At 40.4% G+C, this 19,308-nt stretch overlaps 1 protein-coding gene across 1 annotated transcript in view; it reads right to left on the bottom strand.

The window, feature by feature from the left end:
• LOC105929089 (1-phosphatidylinositol 4,5-bisphosphate phosphodiesterase beta-4) overlaps nucleotides 1-19,308 on the bottom strand; it is an 82,979-nt gene that overhangs the window by 55,895 nt on the left and 7,776 nt on the right. The window contains exon 2 of the mRNA XM_021318599.2: nucleotides 107-173. The gene's annotated coding sequence lies outside the window, so the exon portion shown is untranslated. The remainder of the gene's footprint in view (nucleotides 1-106; nucleotides 174-19,308) is intronic.

Genomic DNA, 19,308 nt, shown 5'->3' with positions numbered 1-19,308 from the left:
AATTTGCAGTTCATGCCAGGCTTGTGAACTGATGATTACGTAAAAGACTGAAAATGCACCGAGAGCATCTGTGATGGTAGCAGGAGGTGAATCGAGGAGTACTTACTGGGTGACAGATAGTGGGACTGAACACTGAGGGGAGGGGAAACACCGGAAGAGAGCGCCGGTCCACTCTAAAGGAAAAAGAAAGAAAGAAATGTGTTAAGTCATTTACAAGCATCTGATGTGCAAACCTCTTTATTAAGCTTCATTTTGTACACTAACAACAACATATTACAAGCAGTTTGGGTGCCCTCAGGGGGGAAGACGCTCCCACACAAGCACACACAAAAGCAATGTAATCACTGGCTTCAAGTGATTCTCCTCATCCTATTTGGCCAGAGCAGGTTTTTAATTATTCCACTGGCTTCCCCTAAATAAACCTTTAATAGGAAGCAGCCTCCCTCAAGAAAGGTGGCCTTCATCAAACCGCAGAGTTGGAAATGAGCTGGCGAATTACACAAACTGTGCCCGCCTCCGCATCTGCTCTGCTGCAACTTCTGAGCGACAGGTACGCGAGCGACAATTACAGAGTCTGCTAAGGGCTTAATAGGCAAAGGCAAAACCAAGGCGGGGGCCAAAGGGGACAGGCAGAGACACAACATGATTAGGCCTAAAGTGGAATGGTAGAAAAGAAGGCGGGGAAAAAGGAACAATTATTTCCTTAGCAGGACATTTCATAACCTTATATCTGCACAAAAGACAAAGGAAATCTGGAGCTGGATTCTGCTCTGCTGAACTCATTGCCCTGTCTGGGTTCACACAGAGCTGGACAGGAACAGGCTAGTAATGGCTTCATTATACAATCACAGTGCAAGATTACCCAGATAAGCAGAGACGCTGCATGAAACTGTGGATCAGCCCAGGGGTTCCCTAGTTATCAACCAACAATCCCCAAAATACCAGTGCCAGAGACGGGCGACACACCTTTTGCCAGGGAGTCTCTAGGCTAATTGACAAGATTTATTTCTGCTTATTTGTTTCCAGCTTCAATAAAGCACAAGCAGTCCTGCGTGTTTTAGGGCGCTTTCACACCTACAGTTTTTTCACTTTGGGCCAAATCAGGTGATGAGTTTGTCAAATTATAACTTTACTCGGTGGTTTGTTTTCTTTTCATACAGTGAAAACTTCAAGCGAACCAAAGCAGGTCGCTCCAAACCAGGTGAGAACGATCCGTGTTGTTTGTGGTTTCATGTGTGTGTGTGTGTGTGTGTGTGTGTGGGGGGGGGGGGGAGTATGAAATGTAAATACAGGAAGCAGATGCTTTTGATCTGAGCTAGTCTGAAACACTGAGAATCTTATCATATCATCAGTGTGTTTTCTGGGCAACATTAACAATATTATCTGAGCAGCCTACTGAAACATTTTTAATGATGTGAAATAGTGCTTCATTCTTTACGAAAAAGACGGATTGCCGTTATTTAACAGTTTGTTTGCTATATCGCATCCCACAATGCAATGCAAACCTGGCTACGGTTGCTTTGGTCCGCACCCTAGCTTGATTGTTGTGTTCATATCTGCACAAACAAACAATCACCAAGGCGGGAAATGAAGCAGAGTTTGCATTGAACTAACAGCAGGTGGCAAAACACCCTGAGATGTTTTTTCTGATGGCGCACACCTGACTTCAATAAAAGGGGAATCAACAGGCATCGGCAGCACTTGATAGACTGCTGAGAAGGTGACCACCTGTCGTGCTTTATCTCTATTAAGCTACCCGTAACCTGTAGAGCTATCCCTCGTGCCAAACTGTGCCAGTGCGGTACATGTATAAAAAAATAGTAGAGCTTATTAAAATTGGATCGTTTTCTGCACTATGACTGTACGCATAGTGCATAAATTTGCCACACGGTTGACATTGGGGCCATTTCACATGCTCGACCTGAGCCTGTCTACTTGTTAAAACCTAGTTTAGATGTGCACTCACCAGTCAAAAGTTTGGACACGCTTTTTGTCATTCAATGGCTTTTCCTTATTTGTATTACTTTCTTCATTGTGAAGACATCAAAACCATGAAGCAAAAGTTTATATAATTATGTAGCAAACAAAACAAAGAAATATGTGAAAGAGGTCACAACATCTTGTATATCTTAGATTCTTCTAAGTAGCCCTCCTTTGTTTTGATCATTTTGCACCTCAATTAGTTTCATGAGGTGGTCCCCTGAAAGGGTTTTCCTACAGTCTGAAACGATTTCCCAGAGGTAGGAACAAAAGTAAAGAAATTATTGACTAAACTAGGTGTGTCCAAATCTTTAACTGGTAGCTTATGTTTGGGATCGTCGTCCTGAAGGGAATAACAAGTAAGAGCAAGTGGAGGTTCCAAAATCGTGACAACAAACTCCACAGCTTTGAAGGTTGTGAATTTGGAAGCATGAAAGATACTAAAAATAAATGCAACTGGAAACCCATTTATTTAGCAGAAACATCCATTCATTGTAACATCATGCTATTCCCACTCCCCCACACATTTTACCACAGAGCTAAATTCTACATCATGGTAAAAATCAGATTGTGATATGCATCACCTAGCCACATTCGAGGACCCTCTGAAAAACGGGACAACAAAGACATTTTCAAGAACATCGCAGACTATAATTTAGGAAAACAGACCTAGAATAAAGCTAGCTTACTTTATAAAGTAATCAGACAGTCAATGAATAATCTTAAAAGCTACAAGTAAACAGATTTTTATGGTGGTTCCATGCTGCCTGCCTTCCATGCCTCTCCATTTCCTTTTGTCTGGATGAGTCTCTCCCACAGCTCATGCAGATCAAATATTCTGTCAAGTGGTCCCACTGGACGAGAGCTGTTCACAGGCCTCTCCAACCAGTGCAGAGGAACGGCTGGGTGTACTCTGCGCCAAAAAAGGTAAGCCATGTCTTGTAAATGCATCAACACATAAAAATATACTCTTAGAGTGCTCTAGTTTTGCATATGCAATATGCAAAACTATCTGTTCTGTTGGTCCCAAGGGACCAAACAACAGTCTTGCTGAGGAGGGGACTCCTTCAGCAAAACCACATTTGGCCAGTTGAAACTTGTTTATTCAAAAAGCCATTCTTGTTCTGTGTTCAGTTACCCAACCAATTGTTTGCAAATGACAATCTGCTAAAAATGTTTTTTTTTTTTTTTTTGTTTGTGTTTTTTAAAGAGTCAGGAATAGATTATTTTAAGTCTTTCATATAGTTCTGGTCAGAACTTAAAATACACAAGTCAGGAAAATCATGCTAATTTTAGACTTTGGCTATTTACTTGACCTACAGCTGCTCAATATTAGAAAAAAAGCAATTATTTAGTGAATGCTATGGTAACATAATGAATTGTAATAATTAAACAAATACTTCACTGATCAATATTATTGTCTTTCTGCTTTGGATCTATTACAAACAGCCCCCAGACAGAGAGCTGTCCATCAAGTAAGTGGGAAAAATAAAGCAAATCCATTTTTTGAATCTCAACAACAGTTTCCTGGTTACATTTGCTGTTTTGACCGTGAAATAACTAGTTGTCGTTTCTTACCAACTTCACCAGAACATCTTAATCCCCTCCTAAAACAGTTTTTGACAAATTAAACAACAAGCTACTCCACATAGTACTAGCATAGAAAGCAAGAATGCATAGTACTTGTAACCTTTCGCAGTAAAGGGCACAGCTAACGTAAAAAGGTTTTGCAAACAAAAAGATTAGCTTTGGTACCGCTAAACTGCTGATAAATAAAGAATTTTGAGGACACTGACACTAGCTGCTAAATTATAACCAACAGCTGTGTCACACGACTTCACACAAGACGCTGCACACGCACACGGCAAATGACGAATGTGTGGAGAGCTGCATGTTTGAGGAGATAGCTGTTTTAGTTCAGGATACATTAGTCACTGGGAAGCTACTTCAGTGTTGCCAGTTGTTGCGAGAGAAACAAGCAACCAGCTCTATTACCTCAACCTTATAAACAATATGAATGAACCCCAAAGTTGCAGATGGTAACTGGACCTGGTAACACTGCTTTTCCCCCCTTGTGATCGGACGCTTTAACAAACATGAAATAAATCATGACTTTCTGGGTTACTTATTGTTGTAACTTCAATAATATCAGTATTGTTATATTTAATGTGCACCATTTTTGAATTGAAAAGCATTAATAAAAATCGGTTTCTTCATTGCTGTGTAGACTCAAGTTTTTCCTATTTTATAGATGCTGGTTAAATGTTCCGCATATGGCAGCGAGGCAGTAAGCCATCCAGTGTTTTGAACGGAAGTGTTGGAAAAATAAGAGTCCAACAAACCAATCTAAATTCACTAAGCCTGCTGAAAACAGTGGTCAGATGTTAAGCCTGAATAAAATATTGTGGTTTCTCAGCCACTTGGGGCAACGGTGGCTCAAGAGTTAACTGGTGGGTTGCTGGTTAGATCTCCCACTCCGACTGTCTCAGTCGTGTCAAAACACTTCACGCGCATTGCCTGCTGGTGGCGGTCAGAGGAATCAGTGGCGCTGATGTATGGCAGCCTCGCTTCTGTCAGTCTACCCCAGAGCAGCTGTGGCTACTAACATAGCTCGCCACCGCTTTACACTACCTGACTGTAGTGTAAAGCTCTTCTGGGTCGTCTGACTTGATAAAGCGCTATACACGTACAAGCCATTTACAATTTACTTGTTACCAGACTAGACGTATTAGAGGTAGTCTAGATGTATATTTTAGCATGTACGGTATTTTTCAAACCATAAGGCGCACTGGATTATAAGGAGCATTAAATATTCTTCCCATGTGTGTAATATCGCCCTGCACATGCACATACAACCTACGAGGGACAGCTATCCGGCTCTATAAGGTAAACAGAGTAGTTGGCCCACACTACCTTGTTTTTAACATAATTCAATATAAAAGTTAAGTTTATTTGAGCTTTAAATTACTTGGTTTATTGTTGCTAGTGCATACTCTGGATGCGGGCTGCCTCACATGAATGCATTTCTAGTTTAGACATTACAGTCAGGCAGTCTTGTAGCCTGCTGAGGATTCCTGTTACAGGGCCGATCAGGTAGTGACACAGTGTACCGTAATGCTCATAATATCCATTGAGTAGAGCGGCTTTGTTGCTAATCAAACCTAAACGTACTTACACATTTTAACAAATTTTTGAGCAAATTGTACCACATAAAAATTGTCCAGTAAGCACAGCAGGTACGATAATCATACATGAGACACACCGGATTTTAAGGCACACTATCAAATTGAGAAAATTTAAGGATATCAATAGCGCCTTATAGTCTGAAAAATATGGTATGTAAAATGATGATCCTGTGTGGATTAGAGGAGTGATTCTGGTTGTCAGGGACCGCTGTCCTGAATGTGGCCCTGCTCCAGCAAAACTGACTCGAATAATTGTATTACTTACTCAACATGCCATCAAGGGCTGCACAAGCCTGTTAATGACTCATTCCATTAAATCAGGTGTGCGTCAACAGCACCTACAACATGCAGGACGGTGGGCTGTGAGGACTAGAATTATCGCTGGATCAGAGAAACTCCTCAATTATTTAAAACTAGTGAACCCAATTGCAGCTTAAAAAAATTAAAGATGTATGTTATATCATCACTTCACCCCTAAAAATTAATAATTTAAAATTCCCAAAATACTGAAACTACAACCAATGATGAGTGCAAGTAAACTTCTTATCTGAATGGTACTGAGGGTAAAGAATATCACTGACTGGATGTTTAAATGCTGTGGTGACTGTCCAGACGAGTTAGCCTTTATTCATGCCATCTATGCCGAATAAAACCATGCAATACCTCAGACAAATGAAAGATCTTCAACAAGATGGGGGCCTGTGTGAGGTTTGCTCATGCTTCAAACACTCAACCACCATCCTGTTCTCCTAGAAATGCACCATCACAGGGTTAAATGACTACAGGCCTGTATCCCTGACATCCGTGGTCATAAAACACTTCTAACGACTGGTGTTGAAGCCTCCGAGGGACATCACAGGCCCCTTGATGAACTCCCTGCAGTTTGCTTACATGCAGACAGTTTGCCAGACAATGTAATCAACCTGGGACTACACTTCATCTTGTACCACCTCTCGACCACCCATGGATGTACTGCAGGATCTTCGATGTGGACTTCAGCTCAATCTTCAGCATCATCACCCAGGCATCCTCCCCCAGAAGTTTACCCAGCTCACAGTGCCTGCCTCCAGCTGTCAGTGGTTCACCAGCTTCCTGACTGATCAGCCCTCAGTCAGGAAGCTGGTGCAGTGGAGGCTGGGAAGTATCCTCCCCCTCCCAACGACCATCACCATGGCACCCCCGAAGGGTGTGTTTTCTCCCCACTCCTCTTCTCCCTGTACATAAATGACTGTACCTCAGTGAACTCATCTGTGAAACTTCTGAAGGATGCAGACAACCTTACTGTCATTCAATCCAGGACAGTGGCCAGTTTACATATAGACATAAAGAGGAATACCTCTGCTAGTGCAGTCAGAACCACCTGGATCTTAACCCGCTCAAGACTCAGGAGATGACAGTGGACTTCTGAGAACTACCCCCACACTGACTCCCCTCCCCTTCCTCAACAATACTGTGTCTGCAGTGAATCACTTCCAGGTCTAGGAACCACTCTTTCTTGGGACCTGAGATGGTCCTCACACATGGACACTGTTCAGAAGGTGGCCCAGGAGAGACTGAAATTTCAACCTTCCACAGGAGCTGCTACTCATCTTCTACACTACCATCATCCACTCTTGTCCTGTGTTTGTACATTCCCTAGATGTGGTTTGGTCCATCCACAAAACAAAACATGTCCAAACTGCAGCATACAATTAGGTTAGCACAGAGCATCATCGAGCTGACCTGCCCTCCATCCAGGACTTGTTCAGGTCTAGAGTCAGGAAAAAGGGCAGCTAACATCTCTGTAGACCCCACACATCCTGCAAATCACAACCTTCACCTTTTTTGTTCTTTGCATTATACAAGGGGAAACACGAATACAAAAAAAAAACATTGTGTATATTTTTATACTATGATATCTGTACACCGTGAGCACCATTAACAAAGTCAAATTACTTAATGTGCACATAATCATGGCTAGTCTGATTCTGATTCTAACTGTTGTCTTGACAAGTGTCCATGCTAGTGTATTTCAGCAATTAATACTCGGTGGCAAACACAAATCCAAAGTATCTAGACATCTGATAGAACCGTTCCTCTTCTACTGTGTGAGGTGTGTTTTTTTTTTTTGAAAGGGTCTATTCCCAGTAACATCCAGCAGTGTTATAATAATACCTTTGATTAGAGCAAGAGGTAAGAGACTAGTAATCTCCCCCCTGCCTTTCAAAGGATTTAAATGGTGCAAACAGTGGCAGGTCTACCATCATCACTCAGCAAATGACAGCTCAGTAGGGGGAATACACAGGGGGGCTGATTAAAAGGACAGCTGGTACACACGATCTCAGAGGAACCATAAGATGTGATATGGCAGGGGAACATAAATTATCTATCCGTGTTACTTAAAAAAAGCATTCCTAACAATATCCAAAAGCAAAGTTTGGCATACATATAGATAGTTTGGATTTATCAATAAAGACTTGATAGGATAATGACCATCATTAAGCACAACAGAGAATACCGTTTAAATAATCAACCTGACCAAACAACTCATTATTTCCAGGACAGAATAAAATTGAGCTAATTTTCAACCAAATGTAATAATTGCCGTGCTTAAATAGAAAAGGTGATTTCTATTTAAGCACGGTCAAAATTACGTTCTCTGTAATTCTCACAGAACATCCGAAAATCAGATTTAACTGTTGTATTTAAAAACAACTTTTTTATTGTTTTGTTTTTTTACCTTATAGGTTGGGTGAAAAAAACTTTTGGTTTTAGTTGGCACATTATGTCCTAACAATTTTTTTAAGCAAAGCTGGACAAAAATATTTCTGAATAAGGTGAACGGATAACATTCAGAAGAAAGAGGATCCATGCGGTCTGATTTTTTTTCTTTCAATAGAATGAACAATGAATTCTAATTTTCTAGGGCTTACTTGTTATTCAACCAAAATGCCCACTTATTGTATGTTTTTTCCCCCTTTATCTAAACAGATAATTTACTGACAGGTTTGTAGACGTGAACTGTCCCATTTAACGTTTTATCACCAAAATGTATCCTGTCAGATTTCCTTCTAGCCTGGCTTCATAGTGTACACCCAGGTTTTTTTTTCCCTTGCAAACACAACGGTCAGGTCAGTAGACTGCCTGCTTGTGCATACCTTAACAATTCTGCCTGCACATTTTCTATAGGATTTAGCTCAGGGCTAGTGATAATCATTCCCAAACATCATCTTTCTCGTCATTAAGCCACTTTTTAACTAATTGGTGTCACGCTTTGGGTCACTGTCTATTTGGAAGATCCATTGGTACCCAAGCTTAAACTTTCTGGCTGATGTCAGAAGATGATGCTTCAGTATGTCCATATAATCTGCTTTCTTCATGATGTCATACATTTTGTCAAGAGCACCAGTTGCGCCTGCAGTGAGACACGCAACATGATGCTGCCACCCCTGTACTTCACAGATGACACCTTTCTTAGCAGCTTCAGCCTAAATCTTTACAAGTTTCTTCCTTTATTTTCTGGGATCAATATGAACATATACCAAAACACTTTCACCTCTAGGACACAGAATCACTCTTCTTCCTGAACTAAATGACAGCTGGGCATCTCCATAGTGTTTATACGTGCTTATGACTGTTTGAACAGATGGATGTGACACCTTTAGACATCTGGAAATTGTATCGAAGATGAAGCAGACTAGTGGAGGTCCAGAGTTCTCTTTCTGATATCTTGTCCTGATTTCTTTGCCTTTTTCAATGATTTCTCCTCACAAGGAAGCAGTGTGTTTAAAGTGTGCCTCAATTTAACAGCAATGTCGTACAATAACATATCAGAAGCTGACAAAGCAATAGCATCATCATCTTAGCTTTCCTGAACTATTTAAAGGCATAGTAATCTTAGTGTAAGTATACTTCTGACATTGAGGAAAGCAGCTAGAACTTTTGACTTTATTCTATCATTTAGCAAGCAAAAACATTGATGATCCTCCTAACTGACCTAAACTACACATGAATGAGAAAAAAATTGTTTTATATATATTGTGTATGAATATCTGGTTTTAAGTGAATAAAAGACAATTATAATGGTAAGCTTCTATGCAGCATTAAAAAACATCTATATTTATATGCTATAAAGTAACTAGAATTTTCACAGCTCCCAGAATATGTTTTAGAAGTGAGGAAAATGACAGTTCAAGTGCTAACAACATATGCTCCCTCCTCAGGAAATCAACCCCACCCAAAGCCCGACGCTCTGTTCTCTGTGGGTTTCACCGTGAGCTGCTCCGCTGCCATGACCAGCACCTGCCAAGGTGCAGAGAGGACACGCTCGTTTTGTCCCTCACGTCAGCTATGTTCATCCTCAATATTGCTCCTTTGAGAGTCTCAGGGAAAGCACATCAAACGACATCAACTCCCTGACCAGTGGAGCACTATGAGAAAACCCCTCCCCTTGTTTATCGTGCAGCTGTGTCCCACTGAGTGGAGGGGGTCTGGATCGACACTAAAGAATCAACATCATAAGAAGCTCTCCCTAGAAAAAATACTAAATGAAGTAAATCTCTTATACTCTTATCAAGTTTCTTTTAAAAGACATATAACGAAAGCTTGTCCACAACAGGGAGGGATTTTACCTTGGACTGCATCTCACTATCACTTATATCTCACAAGCTTTCCAGGAAAAGCTGCTTTTATATAAACCATTTTTTCGTGCAAAGCCAATGAATGAGTTGAAACTGCTTCAAATTTAGTGAACTGACCTGAGAGTCCTGCATCGAACTTGGGGCCAAAAAGCAATATTTGCTGCACGTATTGTAAGTAGGTGACTGTTGCACCACAGTGTTTGTTAAGCAAAAGCAACTTAAAAAGGTTCATTCAATGAATTAGAAAGGATCAACAATACTTGACAGATGATTGGAAGAACCACAAGTCTTTTACTGTCAACCATATTTGAATTCTGTAGCCCAAGCTCCTCTATTTTTTGCCTCTGGTCTATTGCGTACTTTCTGTGAGGGATTCAGCAATTTGCACTCAATGCATGCAGGAGCCACCCCGGCAATTTTGACTGATGGCGGTCACAGTTCTTGTATCTTCCGCCACAAACACAGCAGAAGCAGAAATAACTAAAGAGCTAATGTATTATTGTTACGAATAACGGAATAAGTTGTGACCTGACGAGGCATTACGTAAATCTTAGGAACATCTGGTTGTTGGACCGAATCAGCAGAATGGGTGATGCTGCAGATTGTATAAGACGTATTGATTGAAGTTAAGAATGTATTAGATTATAAATGATTGAATGGAGCCTATGCAAATACACTGAACTAATAATATGCCGCAGTAGTTTGTAACTGTCAATGTCAGTTTGATTATAAAGCACAGTTAAAAGCCAGAAACTAGGACCACAGCGCGGCACAGTGTGGTGATCTATGACATAGATAAAACGGTTGCATAAAAAAACCCAACTGGTCAATTTCTTTTCAATCCAGCTAATTTCACTTTAAAAACTGAGAAAAGGTCTTTGATTTATGTCGTGCTCCGCTCCTCCATCCCTCCTCCCATCCTCAGCGCAACGGCTCCTCGATTCCTCAGAGAGCCAAACCAGAGTTACACAACCCTGATGGAAGAGTTTTTGAAATCCAATTATTGATAAATGCTTGAGAAGCATCTGTCGAAACGATCCAAATATCATAGAAGTGCGGCATTTGAACCCTATTTCTATATATTAAACGTGGGATAACTGCATGAGCGCAGAGAAACGCTGTTTGGTTGCTGAGGTTATTTTAGCGGATCTGCCTTTGTGTCAAGATTTTTTTACGATAGCCAACCACTTTGAACTTCACAAGTCCTTTGCCTTTTCTTGATGGATTTGTGCTCCAACATAAATGTCTAAATGTGATACTTTACACAGATAAGTATGTTTAATTCCAAGCCATGCTGAAACAAAGATAGGTAGACATTAAGCAAGTTACAGAAACACCTGTAGGAGTATCGGTACAACCAGAGTTGATCAATTTTTTTATTTTTTTTAATAAACCTGCAGAAAATGTGCTGGTTAAATTTTGTTGTGCTTTCTTGCACAACAACAATAAAAAAGAATTGTGAATGAACGGCGTTTTATATAAATTAGCTGTGGTGATGGGTAATTCCTGGTTCATAGAATTGATCTCGCATGATCGTGATCTCACAAATCTTCCAGGAGTCTAGCTACATCTAAGAGGGTTGAACGGGAAGCACGCCGTGAGACAAAAGAACGTGGGCGAAATTGAAATTGAGGCAGAGTCAAACGAGAGGCATCCTGAGAGACACAGACAGCAATGGAGGAAGAGCGAAACACAGTCAAACAATGAGAGAGATGCGCAGACTCCAAAAACATTTCCCATACACTCTGACTTTTCAATTTTATCTCTTCTGTGTGATGGTGTCAGGAGCCAGCTCCCCGAGGGCCAAAGAGAGACAGGCAGCCAGAGAGAGTAGGATGCAGGCAGAGAGAAAAGGTGAGAGGGAAGATTTTTCTCTGCTTAGTGAGTCATAGAGAGGCCGCGCAGAGAGAACGCCGCTTCTTTCGCCTTGGAGAATGATGGACGACTGTCCTTAACGAGGATGAAATTAGGTCGGGGTCTCTCAGGACACGCACATCTCTCACACGCAGGGAGCGCTCTTCTCCCTTTCCACCATTATTCTGGCTAATTAGAGGATTACATTAGCAGGAACCAATAACAGGAAGCCCATTCAACCCCAGCTAATACTTGTAGCCATTAGAAGGTATAATTTGTGCTGGCATGACACGGTCCACTGTAGAGACGTAGTCTGTGCACGGCGCTGCAGACATGCAGCACCTTAATGTTACCTAAATCCTTTGCAGGCCTTGAAACTGCAACACGGGATCATCTGTCTGTCTAGGTAATTGCATTTTGGCTGACTGTGTTACAGAAATATTCCAATTATGACTCAGTGCATACATGACACGATGACTGCAGATGGAGGAGTAATTCGCACACCGTGCAGCATGTGGTGTATGGGAGGCCGTGAGTTGAAGGACATCAGGTTGAAAAAAAAACACTTCCTATGGGTTGTCGTTCATTTTACACGTAGCCGTTTCTAATATTGGGACTTTAAATCACATTTTCTGTTATACTTATGATCTGGATGTCTATTTCCAGCATCCGCCATTCACTGCATTTAACAGTTCATTTAAAGGTTTGAATCTAAAAACTCTTGTCAGTTCAGCTGCTCAACAAGGTAACCTACCAGTGCTCTGCTGCTGTGCCGTAAACGCTTCACACTGTGTGCGGCACAAAAATCAGATTGTGGATGCCATTATTTGTCACTCACTATTCAATTCCAACAACACGCGGTTCGTTACTCCACATTTTCCGTCTCGGTATAATGGACAAAGACGTTGCCTGTTGAATATCTCCTGCAGCATAACAGAATTTTAATTTCCCTGCACTTAAAATCCACCAGCATTATGAAATAGACGTTAACTTTGCTGAATATAAACAAGAAGGAAATATCTTAATAGGCTGATTTGATATTAAGCAGTTTTTTTAATATTCTTTTTCGGGGCTTTTTGTGGCACTAGTGACTTGTTTGTTTTTTTTCAAAGCAGGCTGACAGGAAAGGGGGTTTGAGAGAGGGGGGAAGACATGTGGTAAAGGACCTCAAGCCAAAATTGAATCCGGGTCAGCCACATCGAGGACTAAGGCCTCCGTACATGGGTCGTGCTTAATACCCCTGCGCCACGGAGCATGCTCGATATTTCAGTTTTTATAAAAGTTTGACCTAGATTTTACTACTACTGATCAGAGATTTTTTACATAATTTTATCCAAGTCATAGTGAAGCCCGAAGCCTAAAGAGAGGCAAGACCAGGCCAGGTTAATACCAATGCATTGCTGTAGGTTCCTTGGGCCTAATTTAACACTGGGGCAAAAACAATTATCTGTTAATTTTTTAATATTTCTCAACAGTTACCTTTATTATTATTATTATTATTATTATTATTATTATTATTATTATTATTATTATTATTATTTATTCTGTTAGTCTATAAATCACTGAATAGCTTAGCACCTAAATACATCACAGACTTGTTATCAGTCTATCAACCATCCAGACCACACAGGTCTTCTGGCTGCAGCCTACTTCGCATACCTAGAACCAGAACTAAACAAGGAGAAGCAGCATTTAGTTCCTATGCTCCACCTATCTGGAACAAACTTCCAGAAAACTGTAAAAGTGGTGCAAAGCCTAAGTTCCTTTAAATCAAAACTGAAAATACATTTGTTCAGGACTGCCTTCAACTGTTCTAGTTAAACTGTTTTAATAAATACAAGTCTATAGAAATAATGATTTAATTTCTATTTTCCCCATGTTTTATTTTGATTCTACATTTTATTCCAACTTGTTTTTATTCTGTTTTATTTTCCTATATTTTAATCATGTAAAGCACTTTGCATCGTCTTTGTACTGAAATGTGCTATACAAATAAATTTCCCTTGCCTTGCCTTTATAACATTTGAAAAATCTATTCAGGGTGCAAACAACTGTTATAGGTGGCTTTGTATTGTTTTCAAGTGTAATATTAACCCCATCTGAAACATAAACAGACATTTATGTTCAAAACAAAAATAATATGATATTAGAACCTGTTGCTGTTGAGTTTCTGAATGAATGAAGGCAAAGTACTTTTCATCTGTCTTTGTAATAACTTCATTAATACCTGCTAGTCTCTGATTTCATAATGCTGTGCTTGTAGGGTTTTCCTCTTCCGAGTCAGAGATTTGTAAATAATATTAGGAAATCATGCAGTCGATTTAGATTCAAAACTTTTGTTGTCAAGGCTAAATGGTGAATATTGTTTAACATTTTATAATTACAACATAATCAGTGAGGCACTGAGTATCTTATATGAGAGAGAATGACAAATGTCTGAAGGGATAGAACAGGACGAGCTTTTATTCTTGTAATGAGGCTCCAAAGCAAAAAAAATAAATCTTATTTTGCACTGGAAACAACTAAAAGTAATTTAATTCAACATTCAGCTGGAGAGACATCAATTTGGTCATAATTATTCAGCTACAGCCAACATGAAAAGGTAGAGACGTGCCCATTTACAGCCTGTAGTCTGTAAATGTCCCTGGCCCATCATTGAGTGCACCCTTTCACAATAAAACTTGAGAGTCTGAGGTGTTTGTTGTTGCGGCTTAAGAGGGACTCACGTCCTACCCCGGAGTCACATCCTGCAGTAATCATTTATCTATTTTAGGAGCAGAGTTTAGTGATTGTGGTTTTCCCACTAAAAAGCGCCATTAGAAGTTAGACTACTATAACAGCAGTCTATGTCTTTGAATTGTTTTGTTACTGAAAAGTGCTTTATAAAAAACTCACCTTGTCTATTCAATAAAGAATGTAGATCCATACCGTAAGCTTAAGCTTTTACAAAAGCTATAAACATTTCCAAATCCAGCAAGTTCCCCGACAGACGTAGGCTGCATGCGCACACGTTTAAATGGAGGAACCGTTTTGTCTTCTTCAAAGCCTTCCTGTTATCTTCTGAACCCCTCACTCTCTCTTGCTCTCTTGCAGCCTGATTGTAACGCAGGCATGTCTCGACAGGTTTAGAAAACACATTTTCACTTTAAATAGGCATTTTCACTTCTGTGTTCATTCTTACATTTTTTTTTCTTAAACACCTCATGGATACTGAAAATTCCTTCAGTATTCAACAATCCCACTGAAGAGTGGTATTGCGATGGTGTGTTCACTGACTGGAAAGAGAATGAATACTCATTCCAAAAAAAGTTAAAAAACAAAACGACTGGACTTTTTTCTGAAGTTTGAAGACATTTCGCTTCCCATCCAAGCTTTGTATTATTGCCCAAAAAGGCCTTGTTATGGCTTAGATAACATGCAAATTAAACAGAAACTGGTCCGCCCCTTTGCAATGGGGAGTCGTTAGGGTCATCATTGGCCTGGCTTACAGGGAGATGTGAGATCTCCCTGTAAGCCAGGGAGATGACTCACCTGCATGGAGGTGAGTATTGAGGTGACAATTGGAAGGAATCAAACCTATTGCTGTGTTATAAATTTTTGAAAGTTGAAACCTGAGTCCTCCTCCTCTGTTTAAAGTTGTTTTTTTCTCATATAAATGGCTTCCTTCACCCCTCTTTCAAACCATCTGCCTTCTTTGTCCAAAATGTGAACATTTTGGTCCTCAAAAGAGTGTCCTTTGTCCTTAAGGTGTAGGTGGACAGCAGAGTCTTGTCCTGAGGAGGTAGCTCTCCTGTGTTGAGCCATGCGTCTGTGGAGAGGTTGTTTGGTTTCTCCAATGTAAAGATCAGAACATTCCTCACTGCACTGAACTCATCTTAGGTTTGGGTGTTTTGTCCTTGGGATGCACCAGCCTCTTTCTGAGGGTCCTGTTTGGTTTGAAATGTACTGGGATTTTGTGTTTGGAGAAAATCCTTTTGAGTTCTGGATGGAAAGCGAAACGTCTTCAAAATTCAGAACAAAAAAGTCCAGTTGTTTTTTTTGTTTTGTTAATTTTTTTGGAATGATCATGACCTGGATGACAGCTGAATGAATATTCAACTTTCCAGCCAGTTGGTCATCAGACAGGGACAATCAATGGAAGATCAGCCGATGATGGTCACCAACCAGTTTCTCAATGTATCTCTAATACTCAGTATAATTGTCCCCACATAAAGAGTAAAAAGTACACAAAAGTGAACTGAGATTTGTGTTTTGAAGGAGAAAGTTGGGGGTCATTCCTGTACACATCCGAAATTCTGAGTATAAACACACCTGATGACGTGTTATATCAGTATATCTACTTCTATGGGATATTATAATGTCACGGTAGGAAAAATGTCCTCCAGCGTTTGCCAGAAGATTTAAAGCACTCTTATGATATACTTGGACTGTGACACTTTTCTAAACTTCATCTTACTCCCACAGTTTGTTATGATGGCCATCTAATGGATCTCAATGAGAAGCCAAGAGGACTGTTTATAGACACGGGAGAAGAGGTTTTGTGAAATATGGAAGGATCCCCATGACAAACATCGGGCAGCGGTTGGAAACGTGTGAACACTTTTCGCCTGCCTTTTCTGCTTGTTTATTCTCTCTCAGCATTTGCTTGTTTCTCTGTTTGCAATTTTTTATTTTATGAAGTGTAAGCATTAAAGGGGGCCTGACAAAAACAACATTAAAATCCACTTTGTCTTCCAGGACATAAAAAAACAAATAAGATCATAAATTTAATCCACTGTAAATACTCAAGGACATTCCACGCAGAGATTCCTGCACAGAGCCAGAAACTCCCTAGGGGTTATCAGATTCGGCTTTGAGAAAATAAATTAATGGAAAAAAATGGAAAATGCTTTGCACCGATTTCAGCTTAGCGGAGCATAATTGCATAGCTTACCGTCGTCTCGTACAGTAGCTGGCCAATTACAGATACGTCTAGGACAAACAAGCACAGACTCATGTCACTTTCTTTTAAGTAGATATTAATCTGACACGCTCATTTCTGCAACCAAAAATGTAACTAGGCCCCGACTTCCCCAACCCTCTGCCCTAAACGCATTGTATTCAGCCTTTAAACACCAAAGCATAATCAATGCAGCTTCACACAAAGACAAACGCCATCTCTCTCTCTGTCTCTGCTTTCCCCAAACGGAGGCGAACAATGCTGCAGAAAGAGGAAGAGGCAACATTCCTGCTGTTTATCTAGTCATCTGATCTGGCCAGCGAGTCATGTGTCGGAGCCGAGTAAGAGGCTTGGCATGACGCTTTGGGCTAACTCTGGCCAGCCTAATGTACGCCGTTATCTTTTCAGCATCTGAGCTTATTTTTTAATGGGGCTCTCTGTTATAACATGAATGGGGTGTTCATAAAATAACCCCTTTTCTGATAATGTGTCAAAAATATCTCCCGTCTCCCAACTTTGAATTCGTAACAATGTAAACAATAAAAAAAAAAACATGCTGTAAATCTGCTGACTTCAACAATCCATGCCAGTGTTTTGTGAAACCTCTATAAGCCTTGCTGCGTATTAATAGCTATCCAGGAGAGGATGGTACAAAGTCAAGTTTTGCATTCTGGAGCGAAGGTCAACAGTTTAATTGGAAGTGCAAATTACGTTCACATGTAATCCCAAAGTGGATTGAGCCACGGGTAAAGTGAATGTGCACACTGCAAGAGAGTGTGCGATTAGCGAAAGGCAAGGGAGGAGTTCCGACGTATTTTTAGAGCCGCACGTGTAGCCAAGCTCCGACTTTTATTACCGAAACGTTGTTTTTACTCTTCACAGCCTTTTTCAGTCTCACCAGGGTACTTCAGCAGTCTGCCGGTGATTCAGCTAAACTACAGCTGCCAGGTTTTTTGTAAGAAAAGAGTAAATATTAATTTGATGGCTGTGGCTACCATCTGTTGGCTTAACAGCAAGCTTCCCCCCCCTCTTTCTGTCCACTGTTGCTTTCATTTGCCATCGCTCTCTTACTTTCCCCTTTCTTTTTTTTTTTTTTTTAAATGTGCTGCAGGCTGAGAGTCTGCAAAGAGTACCCTGTCATTTTATTCCCCCTGCAGCCACAAGCTCTCATCATTGATCTCTCTCTGTGTCTCTGTGTCTCTGAGTGGCAAAAAGTGACGTTACATATCTTATAATCAACATCTGAACTAGTCAGGGTTGAAGCTTTGATGCAGTGGGTGCTAAGTGGAGTCAAATGGAGTGGGTTGCCGGTGCAAAGAGCAGGGGGTGAAACTGAACCTTTTAGCTGTGTCACGGGCCAGTGGAACTCAAAATCCATGATGACACAGTGTTCGTATCTTAGATACTTGTCAGTTCCGAGTTCGCAAGCCGAATGACCCCGTTAGTTATGCCTGATATTTCTTGCCATGGAAAAAGACTAAGCCAATAACAATTCCCTCCTTGTACAACAAAAAGGAGAAAACAAGACTATAATAATTGAATATTCTTGACATAACTCCTGTATAAATGACATGATTTATGAATTATACTAATTTTTCAGTTTTCCATAGGCTTACAAAAGAAGCTGCTTAATAAGAGCCATGTTCATGATTCAATTGTTTGTCATCTGCCTGCTTGCAGCCTTAATTGATGCTCTGAAACACATTTTCTGTCAATGTCAAGGTCTGGAAATGTATCTGCGGGAGAGGCCGAGTTCCAGGGTGTTGGATCTATGCAAATATTTGCAGTGCAAGATTAGGCGTGTTGACTCTGTGGCAGGTCCAGCCAACACTGATGCAACAGTGCAGCCGCTGCTGATAGCACTGGCATCTTAACCATTCAGAGGGTCCTAATGTTGTCTGTTATTATGTGAAAGACTGATCTTTAAAGTTTTAGTTTCCATTTCCTGAAAGCAGGGATACACCAAGTGGGCTTTTCCTCTATTTTCTCTAGACCTTAACTCAAAGAAAAAGGATGTTCAGATATTTTGATAGAATAGTAGTTTTGGTTCCAACTTAATATAGGGGAATTAAAAGGTTTTCCCTATTTATGCATAAAAGCGTATATGCCAAAGCTTTAGATTGTTACTGAAGAAAAGAAAGTGCATACAAGTAGATAATGTTATTTGATTTGTTTCTAGACATAAAATAGATGGAGTTCTTAGTTTATATGAAGGAATGGAAAAAAATGTGTTTAGTATTTGGCCTGGAAATCGCTTTTCATAGAGAATCAAGGGAAAACAGATCAATTCTCTGAGCAATTAGGTGTTCAGTTTTAGTCGATTGAACACTGAAGTTGGTCTGCTGGGGAAGATTCTCAGTCATCCAGGTCATGGTCATTCCAAAAAAAGGTAAAAAAACAAAGCAACAATAATAATGGGAATAAACAAGTCCAGTTGCTTTGTTTTTTACCTTTTTTGGGACTAAAGTTGGTCATTCCACCATTTTCTAGTTAATTCCAGTGAATGGCAGCTTAAGGCAGGAAATACACTGGGCACGTAACGTAAGCGGCACGGCGCGGCTTACGGGCGTGTTTTTAAAAGCTTAAATTTAGACCAGATGCTGCAACGTACACGTCACAGCTGCATGTTTCTGCGCAGAGAACAACTTTTGCCACGTGGAAAGAGCACCAAGTAGAAGGTGCACCTTGGCCTTCCTTCTGCTAGTTGACAAAGTGTTGCGAGAGAAAGGAA

The sequence above is a fragment of the Fundulus heteroclitus genome, unplaced genomic scaffold (genome assembly GCF_011125445.2).
Source record: "Fundulus heteroclitus isolate FHET01 unplaced genomic scaffold, MU-UCD_Fhet_4.1 scaffold_76, whole genome shotgun sequence".
In the NCBI taxonomy this organism is placed as follows: Eukaryota; Metazoa; Chordata; class Actinopteri; order Cyprinodontiformes; family Fundulidae; genus Fundulus; species Fundulus heteroclitus.
The sequence above is the reverse complement of the archived record's forward strand: the minus strand, read 5'-3'. Positions and strand labels throughout refer to the sequence as shown.